Source organism: Aulonocara stuartgranti (genome assembly GCF_965226115.1).
Source record: "Aulonocara stuartgranti genome assembly, chromosome: 20".
Classification (NCBI taxonomy): domain Eukaryota; kingdom Metazoa; phylum Chordata; class Actinopteri; order Cichliformes; family Cichlidae; genus Aulonocara; species Aulonocara stuartgranti.
The window spans coordinates 16,828,538-16,847,936 of NC_138956.1; the positions used below are offsets into that span (position 1 = coordinate 16,828,538).

General features: G+C 41.6%; 2 long non-coding RNA genes across 2 annotated transcripts; both read left to right on the forward strand.

Moving 5' to 3' along the window:
- The first annotated feature begins 310 nt into the window (after window positions 1-310).
- On the forward strand, window positions 311-4,186 carry LOC309696481. Its single transcript, XR_014273509.1, has 4 exons — window positions 311-1,983; window positions 2,087-2,233; window positions 2,845-2,947; window positions 3,121-4,186. It is a non-coding gene; the product is annotated as an uncharacterized lncRNA (long non-coding RNA).
- An 8,898-nt stretch (window positions 4,187-13,084) lies between these two features.
- On the forward strand, window positions 13,085-17,205 carry LOC309697409. The gene is made up of 4 exons (XR_014273819.1): window positions 13,085-14,757; window positions 14,861-15,007; window positions 15,619-15,721; window positions 15,895-17,205. It is a non-coding gene; the product is annotated as an uncharacterized lncRNA (long non-coding RNA).
- The last annotated feature ends 2,194 nt before the right edge of the window (window positions 17,206-19,399 follow it).

The window sequence follows — 19,399 nt, forward strand, 5'->3', positions numbered from 1 at the left end:
AGAATATCACCAGAAAATGGTTATCCCCAGAGAGCCCAAACATAAGTACATGGATGGAAATCACAATGGAAATTTATAACATGGAAAAGATAACAGCTTCTGTTAACCACAAGCTGGAGAAATTTACATCATATTGGGAAAACTGGGTTAAATATATCACGCCTCATAGGCCAGATTTTACTATTACAAACCAATAATTATGATGTATGTATATATATTTATAGGATCACCCCATACCAACACATCCGTGTTTTTTTTTATAGTTTTATATCTCAACTATTGTATAAATGAAAAGTAATAACTAATTTTATTTAATTGAAGGGAAATTTAACTCTGCCCATTTACATTTTATTTTAGGTTGAACAAGATGGAGGCAAAGCTTCGTGTAATTATTGATGACCAAATCGAGAAGTTGGTTCTTCCATCAGGGATCCCACCAACATTGGAGGAGCTGCAGAGTGTTGTGAAGGATACTTTTGGGATTTCAAATGACTTCAGTCTTCAGTATTTTGACCCAGAATTCCAGGACTACTTCACTCTTCACAGTGACGGCGATATCCTACTAGATGTACGAGCCAGGATCAACGCAGCGTGGATGAAATAGCGCCAAGTCACCGGCGTCCTGTGTGACCGAAGAATGCCCAATCGCCTCAAGTCAAAGATCTACAAGAGTGTAGTGCGCCCCGTCGCCCTCTATGGATCCGAGTGCTGGCCAGCCAGCGCAAAGCACGAACAAGCCCTTCACACGATGGAAATGCGGATGCTGCGATGGTGCCTAGGCCTGACACGATGGGACCACGTCATGAAACGACGTTAGAAAGAGGATGGGAATTGCGCCAATCACAGATAAGATGCAAGAAGCGAGGCTGCGGTGGTACGGACATGTGGTACGGAGCGATGAGAACTCAGTGGTGAGAACAGCACTGCGGCTCAGCCCCCAAGGACGTCGACCTAGAGGCAGACCAAAGCGGAGATGGATGGACCGAATCAAGGACGACGTGAAGAAGATCGAAGCCGATCTGACCGACGCCCTTGACCGACCCAAGTGGAGACGACTTTGCAGAAAAGCGGACCCTGCAACCGAGCGGGAAAAACGCTAGGAGGAAGAAGACTTCACTCTTCACAGAGCTGACCAGATAAAAGACAAAGACACTGTGAAGGTTGTTGGCATCATCCCGGTCATGCTAAGCTTGACTCCGGTTGATGACAGTTTTGGCGGCCCCTCTGGCCAACTGTCTGACTATGACTCCTCATATGCTGAGTCAGTTGTATGTCAATGCAGACTCTGCTGCAACTACTTCTTCTCAGGACACCATTATTCTCAAAAGGCAGAAGACCACAGAACGTTGTGAGCCCTGGCCAAAACAGTTTCCCATTCCACAGTTTGCATATGAAACTGAGATGTACCTGGAAAGAGCCACTGAGGAGTATAAAAAGAATGGAAATCTTCTGCCCACCTCCAAAGTAAAGACTGATATTCTTGAGAAGTTGGCTGAAACTATATTTACATTTACGGCCCATCCTTCAAGTGCACAGGTTAGTTATGTTGCTGAGGCACTTGTGACAAAATACCCTTGTCTCAAGGAACCTGGCTCTTTCTCAGGTTATTATGGTTGGCAACAAAGCATCAAATACAAGATGGCCAATTATCGTACAAAACTTAGAGGGTTTGGTGTTCCTGAGTTGACATGCAATGCCATGAAACACAAGAGTCCAGGTGACCAGAAGTCTGCAAATAAAGTGAAAAAGCCTCGGAAAGCAGAGGTAAATTACCTTCCGCCATATCCAGCAGGTGAAGATGAGGACAGTCAAGAAGAAGAGAGAATTCAGTTGCTTACTGAAGTCAAGAAAAGAGACAACAACAAAGTGATAAAAGAAAAAATGGCTAAAACATTTGCACATAGACGACATGAAATTGTCAACCTGTCCCCCAGCATTGAAGACATCAAAGCCAGATGGCCAGCTTTGTTTGAGGCATCTCATGTGAGTTCCAAATTCATTTTAGGTAGGCTTTTGGTTTTTTTTAATGTAATCTTTCAAACTTCAAATAATTTGAGGCTGCATCATGGTTTTTTTTGTCATTCAGCTGCAGGATGAGTTCTACAGGATCACCCTGGTACACCTTGAACCCAAATTCATGTCCATGCTGGATGAGTACACTCCCAAACTGTTAGCCCTTTTCCATTCCAAGGGGGGAGCCATGGGATTGAAGTTGCAGGCTGTCATAGCCAAGGTATTTTCCACAGACATTTCAGCTTGGAATTTTATTTAAAGAATTTTTTTGTCAAATTTCATTTGCATGGTGCACAGCTCCACTAATTTGTTTGCATGTTTTTGTCAGTGCAAGAGGACGCCACTGATATAATTAACAACACAATTATGGGTTTCATGTTTTAATTGTATTTTAAATACATGTCTGTTCTTAGTAAAAAAAAAAAAAAAAAAAAAAAAAAAGTAATACAGGTATTGCTGGGTTTTTGTTTTGTCCCAAGAAGGAAAAACCCTTTCTGACAAACAAACTAAATTAGATAAAAAACTAAATGACTAAATTAATGTAATTTACTAAAACGACACATTTAAAGATTGAAGCTTACAAGCATACAACTTGTTTAAGCATACAACTTGGAATTGTCTTTACCTATATAGTGTTGACAATACCTTTGTGTTGACTGTCAGCAACCAGGCATGTGCATTAACATCAGCTAATTATCGCACATAATGTTCCATGTGATGATAATTTGATATTTAACAGTTTTTTTTTTAATACTGCCAATTCTCACAGTTTTGTCTTAATAAATGGTCACTTATCTGATGATAATTTTTGGAATTCTTGTTCATTTTCAGTCACCAAGCAATCCTAGCAATAACATAACCAGAAATCTGGTTATTCAGTGCTTGATGGTGTACCCTTGGGGAGTCCATTGATCAACTGATCAAAGAGTACAGTGTAAGTGTTGAAGTAGAAACATTATTCTGTTTTTGTTATTCATATGTGTTTGTCAAGTTTCAAATAATTTGAGGCATTATCATGTTTTATTTGTCATTCAGCTACAGGATGTGTCCAGGAAATATTTCATGTGTGCAACTACAGTCAGAAAACCCATGTGTTTGTTGTTTCAGGATGCTGATGAGGATGGTGTGTCACAAGATCTTTCTGAACAGAGGATGAAAATCTACAAAATCAAGGCTGTTGGATCTGAGGAGGATGACATTGGCATTGTGCTGGAGGGTGTGAGAGTTATGCCTGCTCTGGGTAATTTTCCAAGAGCATGCGCAATGCTGGTTGGATTGACATATGCAGTCGATCTTGCCTATCTCAAAGAGCTAAAATACACCTTGGAAGTATTCCAGAAACTTTTCCTTGAACTGGATTGTGCTAAGCTCTCACCAAAAGTGAACAGCCTCAAGAACAAGTTATTGGCTTAAACGAGGACTCTGAAAGAATGAAAAGGAAGTAAGCTCACTGAAAACCTTTGGTTTGTCTTTGTTAGATGCAGCTATCTTTTCAGTTTTCAAGTTAATTTCAACTTATTCATATCTTACCCAAATGACCTGCAATGTGTCAGGCTGTATTTGTGCTCTTCATTTTAATGTTTGTTTTTTATTACCTACAAGTTTCTTAGGAATATTCTGTTTGAAAGGCAACAAATTGGAGGAATCACTAGTGAAGCTTTTCTTTGTTTATAGTGTATGTTACTATAAAACATTAGTTTAAAACAACTTTAAAATTTAACAGAAGTGCAGTCCTGTAGCTGTAGAAATGTTACTTCCTCTTACATGTGTCTTAGATTTTCTCAGGTTAAACATCCAAATTGGGATAAAAGGTTGATTTACATTATTGATATTCCATGTACATGAGTGAAAAAACTTTGTTCTACAGTTATATTGAGTGATTCAATTTAACAAAAGATTGACTAACAAAACCTTTTGTTAGTCAATCATAAATAAGTAACAGAGATAAAGGAAACGGTAAAGGATATTCAAATTTCAGGTTCATGTTGATATTACAGTCTAATCTAAAGATTAATTTCTTTTTTACAAAACTGGTTTACATTCATGCAGTTCCTTTATGTTGCTGTTGCTCTGTACACAAAGCTGTGTGATAAACTGTTTATGACACTAAAACAAATTTACAGCAGAGGAATGTATTTAGGAGATCAGGAGATTGATAAGAATTCAGTGTATACGAGCAGAAAAATGTTATATTATAAATTACTGTGTTTTATTTTCCACAATAAAACACATTGCTGTTTTGATGTTTTCTTTGTGAAATTGATTCATTTTACTCAGAAAATAAGTTAAGGTTCCGGTGACGTCACCATCCCGAATGGCAGGCTAAAGCAATAGCTCCCTCGCGAAAATAGTTATTTCGTCCCTTCAGAACATCAAATACTAGACCTACAAATAATACTCGAATAGATGAGAGGGGCAAGAATGGGGAAGACGCGTGCAAACAAAGAAACCACCGCAGCAGAAACTGCAGATGCAGAAAATTTGAGGAGCAGCTCTCTTACGAAGGGACAAGAAGGCGAAGCTAATGCTAACCCAGCTCTCTCAAGTGCCGACGTAAGTTTGACAAAAATCCTGGAGGAGATTCGGGACTTCCGAAAAGACATAAAAGAACAATTAACTGATATTAAATCAGAGATTACCAGCGTTAATCAAAAAATAACAGAGGCAGAGGTACGAATTGAAAAAGTGGAAGACCGTGTTCAAAACTTGGAACAGACTCTGAATAAGATGATAAAAGTCATGCATCAACAAGAAAATAAGCTACTTGACTATGAAGGAAGATCCCGACGAAAAAATTTAAGGATCTATAATGTCCCGGAAGGAGCCGAGGGCTCGTCTATGGTGGACTTTGTGGAAAAACTACTGCGGGACACTCTGGAGATAAACCCTAACGAGGAGTTTGGCATTGAGAGAGCACATCGGGCGCTGGCTTTAAGACCCGCCGGAGACAGGCAAGATAAAACGCGATCAATAATAGTCAAATTTCTCCGCTATAGGGTTAAAGAAGAGATCCTACGTAGAGCTTGGGAAAAGAAGAAAGTTTTTCTGAATGGGAAATTGATATTCTTTGACCATGACTACCCTCCAGTAGTACTGCAGAAGAGAAAGGAGTACGTAGAGGCGAAGCGGGTGTTAAAGCAGAAAAACATCCGCTTCCATACTCCGTTCCCGGCAAAACTACGAGTGTTTTATGAGGATGGAATAGTTCTGTATCAGACGGCGGAGGAGGCGACTACAGACATGAAGGACAGAGGACTTCCAGTTAATGTGACTACACCGAAGGAGAGTCTGGTCGAGCAGCTGTCCCGTACCGCCTGGGAAACCACGAGAGGTCCAACTCAGCGAGGGACAGACGACGAGCGAGAGAAAGATATCAGGGCGAGACTGCGAACCTTCAGAAGACAGATCATGCCCTCGCCAGAGGAGCTATAAGTACTGTCGGACGTTAAAATGAGGTAAAAATATGTGGTGTTAAATATATTTCAAGATGTTTTGTGAGTATATCTTTACCCCAATTGGATGAGATTACACAGATATAAGCGAGAGACACATAAGGACACACTTTTTGTGAAATGAACAACGACTTTGTTTTCTGCCGCCTCAAGTGCCATGATGGGGGCCCTCAGCCCATATATGGGAGAGGCTTTCCTCCACAGCTAGACGTTTTCTCTAGCTCTACACAGGGTCATTTCTCCGAGACCCCAGCCTTGGAATCACAGTTTTTTGTTTGTTTTTTTTCTCTGTATTTGATGTTTATGTTTGATATGTTTGTCTGTTTAGGGAGTAGATCTGATAAGTTTAATTTTACTTGCTTTATGGACATACGCTGATTACATATGGCTAGTGATAAAGTAAAATTTATATCTTTCAATGTTAATGGGCTGTTAAATCCAATTAAACGTACTAAAATCCTAACTAAAGTGAAAGCAGAACAAGCCCATATAGTCTACTTACAGGAGACCCACATGACAGATAAGGAGCACGTAAAATTAAAGAGAATGGGTTTTACTAATCTGTTTTTTTCTTCATACATATCAGGACATAGGAGAGGAGTTGCAATCCTTATTTCAAGCAAATTAAACTTTGAAAAAGTATCTGAAATGGGTGATAAAGAGGGCAGATTTATTCTAGTAAAAGGGAAAATAGATGGGAATTTGATCACCCTCTTAAATGTTTATGCCCCGCCAAAGAGTGATATTAGCTTCTTCCAAAGGATTATTAATATTATGGTAACAGAAACAGAAGGCCTTTTGATCTGTGGAGGGGATTTAAATATACACCTGCAGCCAAAATTAGACTCGTCTAGCAAGAAAACATACGATATGAAATCTCCATATATCAAAATGAATGCACTTTTTGAGGAGGTAGGATTAATGGACATATGGCGAGACCTTTTTCCTAATAGAAAGGACTATACTTACTACTCTGCCCCACACTCTCTTTATACAAGGATAGATTATTTTATAACATTTGGTAAAGATAAGGATAAAATATATACTTGTGGAATTGGAACGATAGATATAAGTGACCATGCACCAATATATTTATCCATTGATTTTAACTTACGGTTAAAAAATAATACATGGAAATTGAACTCAAGTGTCACGGTTTGCGGGGCAAGCCGTGTGGATTTGTAGTGAGGATCCAAAAGGCGGCAGCTCTGGTGCAGGTGAGTGTTTATTTACAGCAGTGGGTACAAACAGCAACAGGGTGTGAACATGAAACCGAAACCTAAACTGGGTAAACTAACACACAAACCAGGAATGACGGTGCAGGGAGGTCCGGGGAAATACATGCAGGGAGACCGAGGGGAAACAACACAGATGAACCAGCAATTACTAAGACAGAAAATACAACTTAAATACACTCAGAGAACACAGGGAGATTACACACAGGTGGGAAACACAGCTGGGAGTGATTAACATAACGAGACTAGGGAGGCAAACTGAAAACACTCACAAAAGACGCAGACCTTCACAATAAAACAGGAACACACGGGCAGAACAGAGTAAACACTAAACAAAGGAAGAACAGAACCAAAATCGAAGAGAAAACACAAAATGCTGGGTCAAAAGGACCCAGGATCATGACAGTACCCCCCCCCCCCCCCCCCTCAAAGGCTGGCTCCAGACAGCCCAACAAGAAACAAAACAGCCAGAAAAAACAGAAAACAACCCGACCAGGGCGGGCGGCGGGGGACCCAGGAAGGAGGGCTCGAAGCAAAACAAAACCGGAGCACCAGAAGGCCAAAAGACAAAAACAAAAAACGAGCCCAAAACCAAAAGAAACGAAGCACACCAAAACACAGGAAAAAAAACAGAGTCCAAAACAGAAGAGTTCAGGGGGCCGACAGCACAGGAGTCCAAAACAGTTCGGGGGGCCGACCGTGCAGACGGCAACGGCGGCGACGTGGATACAGTTCGGGAGGCCGGCCGTGCGGACGGCAACGGCGGCCACTCAGGCGATGGCGGTCCGGGGGCCGGCCGTGCGGAAGGCGACGGCGGCCACTCAGGCGATGGCGGTCCGGGGGCCGGCCGTGCGGAAGGCGACGGCGGCCACTCAGGCGATGGCGGTCCGGGGGCCGGCCGTGCGGAAGGCGACGGCGGCCACTCAGGCGATGGCGGTCCGGGGGCCGGCCGTGCGGAAGGCGACGGCGGCCACTCAGGCGATGGCGGTCCGGGGGCCGGCCGTGCGGAAGGCGACGGCGGCCACTCAGGCGATGGCGGTCCGGGGGCCGGCCGTGCGGAAGGCGACGGCGGCGACTCAGGCGATGGCGATCAGGGGGCCGGCCGCGCGGAAGGCAGCGGCGGCGCCCAAGTGTCAGGCGCACCGGCCGAGGCTTGGAGGGCACAGGACCAGGCGACGCTGAAGCAGAGGCAGGACCAGGCGATGCTGAAGCAGAGGCAGAGGCTGGACCAGGCGTAACAGAAGCACAGGCAGAGGCTGGACCAGGCGTAGCAGAAGCAGATGCAGCTGGACCAGGCGTAGCAGAAGCAGATGCAGCTGGACCAGGCGTAGCAGAAGCAGAGGCCGCAGGACCAGGCGTAGACGAAGACTCTGATGAAGCCGGACCAGGCGAAGCACAGGCTGAGGCTGCAGCAGGCGAAGCACAGGCTGAGGCTGCAGCAGACGAAGGCTCTGAGGCTGCAGCAGACGAAGGCTCTGAGGCTGCAGCAGACGAAGCACAGGCTGGAGCTGCAGCTGACGAAGCACAGGCTTGAGCTGCAGCTGACGAAGCACAGGCTGGAGCTGCAGCTGACGAAGCACAGGCTGGAGCTGGCGTAGCAGAAGGTGGCTGGATGGGCTCCTCGGGCCCTCCAGCTGATGTGGCATGGTGCTGGTGCGGTTCTCCTGAACCCCCAGCTGACGAGGAAGGTTGCTGAACGGGCCCCTCGGACCCTCCAGCGGAGACAGGAGGCTGAACGGGCCCCTCGGACCCTCCAGCTGACGAGGTAGATGGCGGCGTGGGAGCCGCGGAGTCCTGGATGAGCTCATCCGAGCTCCCAGCAGGAGCTGATGCAGAGCCAGAGAGATTTGAGACCCCTGGCTGAATGTTAAGCTGACCAGCGGACCGTACTGCTATCGGGGCCTGCGCTACAGGCGGCACTGGAGCTACTGGGGCCTGCGCTACAGGCGGCACTGGAGCTACTGGGGCCTGCGCTACAGGCGGCACTGGAGCTACTGGGGCCTGCGCTACAGGCAGCACTGGAGCTACTGGGGCCTGCGCTACAGGCGGCACTGGAGCTACTGGGGCCTGCGCTACAGGCGGCACTGGAGCTACTGGGGCCTGCGCTACAGGCGGCACTGGAGACCGAGCTGAGAGTGGCACTGGAGACGGAGCTGAGGGTGGCACTGGAGACGGAGCTGAGGGTGGCACTGGAGACGGGGGAGCTAACTGGGCTGAGAGTGGCTGCGCGGGAGCTAACTGGGCTGAGAGTGGCTGCGGGGGAGGTGATATGCTGTTCACAAAGTCATCTGCCGCACAGAACACCGCCCCTGAATGAACAGTCATACAGTCCGCAAATGGAAAACAGTCCTCACTCACCACAGCCGGCGAATTAGAAGTCCGAACGTCCAGCTGTGGGGTGGCGCGCTTGCGGCGCGATCGGCGTCTCCTCCCCGCAGACGGCTCCGACGGGCCGGGCAAGATCGCATCCGGCGAGTCGGGCAGCGAGGCAGGAGTGGCTGAGAGAAGGTGGGGTGTGTGCCGGAGAAAAGCCTGTATGGTCGGAGGAAGTGAATTTAGTAGCCATGGCAGGCCGGAAAAGAGCCGTTGTAGCCGACCTTCCACGGCGCGGCGAAGCTCGTGCGGAGGATTCTCCAGCCACAGCCCGAGGAGGATCTCCACATTGTAGCCGATGTCATCCTGGAGCTCCTCGGACGGATTGACTGCCGCTGGGTCCATGGTGGCTGGTTCGTTCTGTCACGGTTTGCGGGGCAAGCCGTGTGGATTTGTAGTGAGGATCCAAAAGGCGGCAGCTCTGGTGCAGGTGAGTGTTTATTTACAGCAGTGGGTACAAACAGCAACAGGGTGTGAACATGAAACCGAAACCTAAACTGGGTAAACTAACACACAAACCAGGAATGACGGTGCAGGGAGGGCCGGGGAAATACATGCAGGGAGACCGAGGGGAAACAACACAGACGAACCAGCAATTACTAAGACAGAAAATACAACTTAAATACACTCAGAGAACACAGGGAGATTACACACAGGTGGGAAACACAGCTGGGAGTGATTAACATAACGAGACTAGGGAGGCAAACTGAAAACACTCACAAAAGACGCAGACCTTCACAATAAAACAGGAACACACGGGCAGAACAGAGTAAACACTAAACAAAGGAAGAACAGAACCAAAATCGAAGAGAAAACACAAAATGCTGGGTCAAAAGGACCCAGGATCATGACATCAAGTCTATTGAATGATTCACCTTTCAAGGCACAAATTAAATCAGAAATTAGTCTCTTTTTAGAGTTCAATGATACCGGAGAAGTACCACCTCCCATACTATGGGATACTCTGAAGGCGGTACTAAGAGGGAAAATTATAGCAATAGCTTCATTTAGGAAAAAAGATAAGAATAGAAAATTAGAAGAGTTGAGTAAGAAACTAAAGGAATTAGAAAGAAGACATAAAAGGGACTTAACACAGGATATATTAAGGGACATCAAAAACATTAGGAACGAAATTAACAATATAGCCACACAAGAAATCAAGAAAGATTTAATGTTTTCGAAACAGAGACAATATGAAAGTGGCATTAAATCTACCAAAATATTGGCGTGGAAATTGAAAAAAAAGATAGCGGAAAATACAATTTATAAAATTAGGGACCCAAGTACAAAAGTGATAAAAAATAAATTAAATGAAATACAGGAAGCCTTTGAAAGATTTTATAAAACCCTATACTCTGAAGCCCCGGGCGGGACTGAAGCTCAGATGGATAGCTTTCTGAACTCTCTAGACTTACCCACTCTAGATGAAGAACAAAATCAAGCAATGACAATGAATATAACTGAGGAAGAATTAAAAGCTGCAATTAATAGGCTTAAATTAAGTAAATCACCAGGACCAGATGGTTACACGGCAGAGTGGTATAAAGAATTTAAAAAGGAACTGATACCTGTCTTACTGCCTACATTGAATTGGGTTTTGAAAAAGGCACAAATGCCCCCCAGTTGGAAGGAGGCAATTATTTCAGTTATACCAAAAGAAGGCAAAGATAAAATGGAATGTGGATCTTTCAGGCCAATCTCTGTTCTTAACGTGGACTATAAACTTTTCACATCTATCATGGCCAAACGGCTAGAAGAGTTCCTACCAACACTGATATGTAATGATCAAACAGGTTTCATACATCAACGCCAAACACAGGACAATATACGAAAGACACTACACATTATGGACCATATACAAAAACACAAAATCAAAGCAATTGTGATGAGTGTAGACGCTGAAAAAGCCTTTGACTCTGTCAATTGGAAGTTCCTCTACAGGGTACTATATAAATTTGGCTTTCATGATATGATTATTAAAACGATACAAGCATTATATGATAATCCTACAGCCAGGATCAAAATTAATGGATGCCTATCCAACAGTTTTACCCTAAAAAGGGGCACTAGACAGGGCTGTGCATGGTCACCGTTACTTTTTGCACTATACTTGGAACCACTAGCTCAATCCATCAGGCAAAACAAGGACATTAAGGGAATTTTTATCAAAGGGACACAATATAAACTGGCTTGCTACGCGGATGACATTTTGATTTACCTTGGACACCCAACATATTCTTTACCCAAGCTGATGCAGTCATTTGAACAATACGGCCAATTATCAGGCTATAAAATTAATATAGGTAAAACCCAGCTACTCTCATATAACTACAGCCCACCAGAAGAAATAAAATGTAGCTACTCTCTGGTATGGCAAACGGAGTGTTTTAAATATTTAGGCATAAATTTACCGAAAGATCTTACAAAACTATTCGAACAGAACTACCTACCCTTATACAAAAAAATAAAGGAAGATATAGTAAGATGGAATTTAATTCCTTTCTTTAGTTTTAATTCAAGAATTGATTCTATTAAAATGAATGTATTGCCAAGATTTTTGTATCTATTTCAAACCCTACCAATAGAGATTAACCAAAGTCAATTTAATGAGTGGGATAAAATGTTATCTAGATATATATGGCAAGGTAAAAGACCAAGGGTTCGCCTTAAAACACTACAGCTGGCTAAGCAAAAGGGAGGATGGGGCCTCCCTGACCTCAGATATTATTATTTTGCAGCGCAGATGAGAGCAATAATATGCTGGTGTAACCAATCATACACTGCCCAATGGAAAACCATTGAGGAACAAATGCTGTCTATACCTATTCAGGCAACTCTAGCTGACAATAACTTACAAACCTATATAAAAAATACTGATAACATGTGGGTGAAAAGGACCCTTAAAACATGGAGAACTATTATAAAGGAATATAAACTCGAGACCAATATTACAGTTCTTAAATGGTGTGCTTACGACTCAGAGTTCAAACCTAATGAACTGGATTCTAGATTCAAGGACTGGACAGGTAAGGGCATAACAGCCCTGTGCAGTATAATGAAGGATGGAAAATTGTTCAGCTTTGACATGCTTAGAAAAACATTTTCATTAGAAAAAGAAGACTTCTATCGATATCTGCAGTTAAGGCACTATGCCGACACGAAGATGAGAAACGTAACAATGATAAACACACGCTTGATGGAACTGTTTATAAAAAGCTATAACTCAGAAACTATTGATAGAATTGTATCATGTCTCTATAAGGGTCTAATGGATTTGAAACCACATTCAACTTCATATATTAGAACAAAATGGGAGAAGGAAGGAGGGATAAAAATATTAGAGGAAGAATGGACGGCAATATGGAGATATCAGTGGATGTGTACCAGCTCACAAAAGTGGAGGGAATTTGGCTGGAAGTGCCTAATTAGATACTTTATAACACCTTCTCAGAAGTCTCATTATGATGATAACCCCCCTGCTTGTTGGAGGAACTGTGGAAATCAAAGTGCAAATCATCACCATATTTTCTGGGACTGCTCAATCTTGAGGGATTATTGGAGAGAAATACATAATGCCTTACAGGATATCTTTAAACGTGAACTACCTCTCGAGAGTAAGACTATATTCTTTGGATATATACCTCAGGAATGGCCTAAATATGATAAACATTTAATAAATATTTTATTGGTGGCCTGTAAAAAGAATATCACCAGAAAATGGTTATCCCCAGAGAGCCCAAACATAAGTACATGGATGGAAATCACAATGGAAATTTATAACATGGAAAAGATAACAGCTTCTGTTAACCACAAGCTGGAGAAATTTACATCATATTGGGAAAACTGGGTTAAATATATCACGCCTCATAGGCCAGATTTTACTATTACAAACCAATAATTATGATGTATGTATATATATTTATAGGATCACCCCATACCAACACATCCGTGTTTTTTTTTATAGTTTTATATCTCAACTATTGTATAAATGAAAAGTAATAACTAATTTTATTTAATTGAAGGGAAATTTAACTCTGCCCATTTACATTTTATTTTAGGTTGAACAAGATGGAGGCAAAGCTTCGTGTAATTATTGATGACCAAATCGAGAAGTTGGTTCTTCCATCAGGGATCCCACCAACATTGGAGGAGCTGCAGAGTGTTGTGAAGGATACTTTTGGGATTTCAAATGACTTCAGTCTTCAGTATTTTGACCCAGAATTCCAGGACTACTTCACTCTTCACAGTGACGGCGATATCCTACTAGATGTACGAGCCAGGATCAACGCAGCGTGGATGAAATAGCGCCAAGTCACCGGCGTCCTGTGTGACCGAAGAATGCCCAATCGCCTCAAGTCAAAGATCTACAAGAGTGTAGTGCGCCCCGTCGCCCTCTATGGATCCGAGTGCTGGCCAGCCAGCGCAAAGCACGAACAAGCCCTTCACACGATGGAAATGCGGATGCTGCGATGGTGCCTAGGCCTGACACGATGGGACCACGTCATGAAACGACGTTAGAAAGAGGATGGGAATTGCGCCAATCACAGATAAGATGCAAGAAGCGAGGCTGCGGTGGTACGGACATGTGGTACGGAGCGATGAGAACTCAGTGGTGAGAACAGCACTGCGGCTCAGCCCCCAAGGACGTCGACCTAGAGGCAGACCAAAGCGGAGATGGATGGACCGAATCAAGGACGACGTGAAGAAGATCGAAGCCGATCTGACCGACGCCCTTGACCGACCCAAGTGGAGACGACTTTGCAGAAAAGCGGACCCTGCAACCGAGCGGGAAAAACGCTAGGAGGAAGAAGACTTCACTCTTCACAGAGCTGACCAGATAAAAGACAAAGACACTGTGAAGGTTGTTGGCATCATCCCGGTCATGCTAAGCTTGACTCCGGTTGATGACAGTTTTGGCGGCCCCTCTGGCCAACTGTCTGACTATGACTCCTCATATGCTGAGTCAGTTGTATGTCAATGCAGACTCTGCTGCAACTACTTCTTCTCAGGACACCATTATTCTCAAAAGGCAGAAGACCACAGAACGTTGTGAGCCCTGGCCAAAACAGTTTCCCATTCCACAGTTTGCATATGAAACTGAGATGTACCTGGAAAGAGCCACTGAGGAGTATAAAAAGAATGGAAATCTTCTGCCCACCTCCAAAGTAAAGACTGATATTCTTGAGAAGTTGGCTGAAACTATATTTACATTTACGGCCCATCCTTCAAGTGCACAGGTTAGTTATGTTGCTGAGGCACTTGTGACAAAATACCCTTGTCTCAAGGAACCTGGCTCTTTCTCAGGTTATTATGGTTGGCAACAAAGCATCAAATACAAGATGGCCAATTATCGTACAAAACTTAGAGGGTTTGGTGTTCCTGAGTTGACATGCAATGCCATGAAACACAAGAGTCCAGGTGACCAGAAGTCTGCAAATAAAGTGAAAAAGCCTCGGAAAGCAGAGGTAAATTACCTTCCGCCATATCCAGCAGGTGAAGATGAGGACAGTCAAGAAGAAGAGAGAATTCAGTTGCTTACTGAAGTCAAGAAAAGAGACAACAACAAAGTGATAAAAGAAAAAATGGCTAAAACATTTGCACATAGACGACATGAAATTGTCAACCTGTCCCCCAGCATTGAAGACATCAAAGCCAGATGGCCAGCTTTGTTTGAGGCATCTCATGTGAGTTCCAAATTCATTTTAGGTAGGCTTTTGGTTTTTTTTAATGTAATCTTTCAAACTTCAAATAATTTGAGGCTGCATCATGGTTTTTTTTGTCATTCAGCTGCAGGATGAGTTCTACAGGATCACCCTGGTACACCTTGAACCCAAATTCATGTCCATGCTGGATGAGTACACTCCCAAACTGTTAGCCCTTTTCCATTCCAAGGGGGGAGCCATGGGATTGAAGTTGCAGGCTGTCATAGCCAAGGTATTTTCCACAGACATTTCAGCTTGGAATTTTATTTAAAGAATTTTTTTGTCAAATTTCATTTGCATGGTGCACAGCTCCACTAATTTGTTTGCATGTTTTTGTCAGTGCAAGAGGACGCCACTGATATAATTAACAACACAATTATGGGTTTCATGTTTTAATTGTATTTTAAATACATGTCTGTTCTTAGTAAAAAAAAAAAAAAAAAAAAAAAAAAAGTAATACAGGTATTGCTGGGTTTTTGTTTTGTCCCAAGAAGGAAAAACCCTTTCTGACAAACAAACTAAATTAGATAAAAAACTAAATGACTAAATTAATGTAATTTACTAAAACGACACATTTAAAGATTGAAGCTTACAAGCATACAACTTGTTTAAGCATACAACTTGGAATTGTCTTTACCTATATAGTGTTGACAATACCTTTGTGTTGACTGTCAGCAACCAGGCATGTGCATTAACATCAGCTAATTATCGCACATAATGTTCCATGTGATGATAATTTGATATTTAACAGTTTTTTTTTTAATACTGCCAATTCTCACAGTTTTGTCTTAATAAATGGTCACTTATCTGATGATAATTTTTGGAATTCTTGTTCATTTTCAGTCACCAAGCAATCCTAGCAATAACATAACCAGAAATCTGGTTATTCAGTGCTTGATGGTGTACCCTTGGGGAGTCCATTGATCAACTGATCAAAGAGTACAGTGTAAGTGTTGAAGTAGAAACATTATTCTGTTTTTGTTATTCATATGTGTTTGTCAAGTTTCAAATAATTTGAGGCATTATCATGTTTTATTTGTCATTCAGCTACAGGATGTGTCCAGGAAATATTTCATGTGTGCAACTACAGTCAGAAAACCCATGTGTTTGTTGTTTCAGGATGCTGATGAGGATGGTGTGTCACAAGATCTTTCTGAACAGAGGATGAAAATCTACAAAATCAAGGCTGTTGGATCTGAGGAGGATGACATTGGCATTGTGCTGGAGGGTGTGAGAGTTATGCCTGCTCTGGGTAATTTTCCAAGAGCATGCGCAATGCTGGTTGGATTGACATATGCAGTCGATCTTGCCTATCTCAAAGAGCTAAAATACACCTTGGAAGTATTCCAGAAACTTTTCCTTGAACTGGATTGTGCTAAGCTCTCACCAAAAGTGAACAGCCTCAAGAACAAGTTATTGGCTTAAACGAGGACTCTGAAAGAATGAAAAGGAAGTAAGCTCACTGAAAACCTTTGGTTTGTCTTTGTTAGATGCAGCTATCTTTTCAGTTTTCAAGTTAATTTCAACTTATTCATATCTTACCCAAATGACCTGCAATGTGTCAGGCTGTATTTGTGCTCTTCATTTTAATGTTTGTTTTTTATTACCTACAAGTTTCTTAGGAATATTCTGTTTGAAAGGCAACAAATTGGAGGAATCACTAGTGAAGCTTTTCTTTGTTTATAGTGTATGTTACTATAAAACATTAGTTTAAAACAACTTTAAAATTTAACAGAAGTGCAGTCCTGTAGCTGTAGAAATGTTACTTCCTCTTACATGTGTCTTAGATTTTCTCAGGTTAAACATCCAAATTGGGATAAAAGGTTGATTTACATTATTGATATTCCATGTACATGAGTGAAAAAACTTTGTTCTACAGTTATATTGAGTGATTCAATTTAACAAAAGATTGACTAACAAAACCTTTTGTTAGTCAATCATAAATAAGTAACAGAGATAAAGGAAACGGTAAAGGATATTCAAATTTCAGGTTCATGTTGATATTACAGTCTAATCTAAAGATTAATTTCTTTTTTACAAAACTGGTTTACATTCATGCAGTTCCTTTATGTTGCTGTTGCTCTGTACACAAAGCTGTGTGATAAACTGTTTATGACACTAAAACAAATTTACAGCAGAGGAATGTATTTAGGAGATCAGGAGATTGATAAGAATTCAGTGTATACGAGCAGAAAAATGTTATATTATAAATTACTGTGTTTTATTTTCCACAATAAAACACATTGCTGTTTTGATGTTTTCTTTGTGAAATTGATTCATTTTACTCAGAAAATAAGTTAAATTCATTTCATTTTCTCTTATTATTCAGTCATTATTTTTAAGGTTTATTTGGAAAATTATTGAATCCAATTTGAGTTTTACTGAAAAAACAAGAAGATTTCATTTCTTTGCAATGGATATTTTAGGAAGTTTTTACTAAACCTTTGCCAGATAGTAAATTCAAAGTAAGTTTTCTCAGAGACTTATTTCATATCAATTTTTTTTTTTGGTAAAGTTGGGCAATTTAAACCTTCAGTTTGAGATTTTGACCCTAAATCCAACACATATTTACAGTTTAATTCTATTAATATCTACTTTTGTTTTCTATTTGAATTTAATTAACATTTTCTCTACATTTTACATAAATCTTTTGAAATTAAAATCTACTTAATTATTTCAAGTGTCACTTTGTTGCCATAACTTTTTTAAGTAGCCTCTAGTCACAGTTTTTACAGTGTGGGTCAAATTTGATCCAGTGTCTTGTGGGGTATTAAATACTTAGGTTAGTAGATACTAAAATGATAAATGGGTTATGAACAGCCAGGACCCATAAAAAGAAGCTTGCAGTACTCAAAATGTTAAAGCTGACTTTGATAGACAAGTGTCAGGACAAAGTGCATCCCAGCTTGCTGTGCATGGTTCTGTGTACCTCCAGACCGTATGCCCACACTCAGCCTTGGTCTTTTTCCTGTTTTTTGGAAATATTTCAGATTTATGTGGTACACATTTTTCTTTCTTTATTGTCCATTGGTGAGAAATACTAAGATGTTCTTATCCTGGTTCATACTATGTTGTTCATAGTACCATTTTGTTAGAATCAGCCCGCATCTCCCTATTTAGACAACATGTCACAAGTATCTAACCACTGCAACTAACACATTTCAAATGGTCCAACCTTTAATATGAAGTTACATGTTCTCAGCTCAGAGAGTGAAGAAAGTGTTTTGAGAGGAGCTGATGTTTCGCATGTAAACTATGGGCAACTTTAACAATCATGTGTAGTTCTAGTTGAGAAACACACAATTTTCCCTAGCGAGCAGAAGTTGCTACGGTGTGCACTGACTGAAATGGCTGGTCTGTATGAATTTGTAACTAAGACCTAAAAGAGCTACTCTTTTTTGCCTTATTTTCACTTTAATTTAAAAAAAAGAAAATTGTATTTTTTGCTTTAGCTGCAAGTCAGTGATTAGGTTTACTCACTGAAAACGTCTTGGTTAGGTTTATGAATGACAGATATGTTGGGTCAAGTAATACCTTGTGTTTAAGTGAGTCAGTGGCTCTGACAAAATGATATTAACAGACACCGTTAAAATGGGTTGGCCGCACACACTATGAGGAACTAATAATATTTATATAATATTTGTTGTCCCTTGCATTGCCTTTCCCACGTCAATAAAATCCATTTAACTACTACATGAAAACAGGGAGAGCAAGTGAGATAGATTCTTCACCTTAAGTACAAAATTAATTGGCAATGGATTATAACTGCACATTAAGACATCGTATGTTTCAGATGCCTGCAGCTTTCCCAAGGTCTCACACATACTGTGGTGCATTTATTCTTTTTAACAAATTACCATTTTCCATTAATGGTTCAGAATTAAAAGGACACTCTTCAAAAGACTTGATAAACCATAAACTCCTACATCGTCAAAGCTTATATGCATGGCTTTTCTAGGAAACCACTCAGGAGCAAACTCTACCGTACACCCCTAAAAGAAAACAACAAAGAAAAAACTGAACAAAAATACAACTTGACATTATGTTCTTTTTCTTTAAACTCTGCCTATGTTATGTCATTTACATTCCTACCTGCATTAGCCCATCTATTTTCATCATATTATTCCTGTCCTTTGTCGTTTCCCCTTTCCCAATTCCATTTTTGGACAAGTCATCAGCAAGGTCTTTTACTTTTCTGCCACTTTTAGGTGGTAGTGTGGGCAGAATATCGAGCTATAAAAGGTAAAATTACTTCAACCACGAGCAAGTTGATTGCTCGCGGTTGAGGATGTTAAAAGGCATAAGGTGAATACTGAGAGCCTTAGGGACTGATGTGAAAAAAAAGTCCCTTTAAAAAAGTGCACATTAAGACATAAGCTATATATGTATATCTATCTATATCCATCTATTGTCACGGTCCAACAGATCTGCCTGAGAAATTCTGCTTTGTTTTCTCTTTTTCCTCTCTTCCTCTCTCTCCCTCTGTCGCCTGGGCAGAGTTCATTGTGGGCTCCCACCTTTGGCCTACATACCTGGGAGATGATCAACACCTGCGTCTCATTCACTGGCCTCTACTAAAGGGAAGAAGCGAGACTGATCTTCGCTGAATCTTTGCTTGACCTGT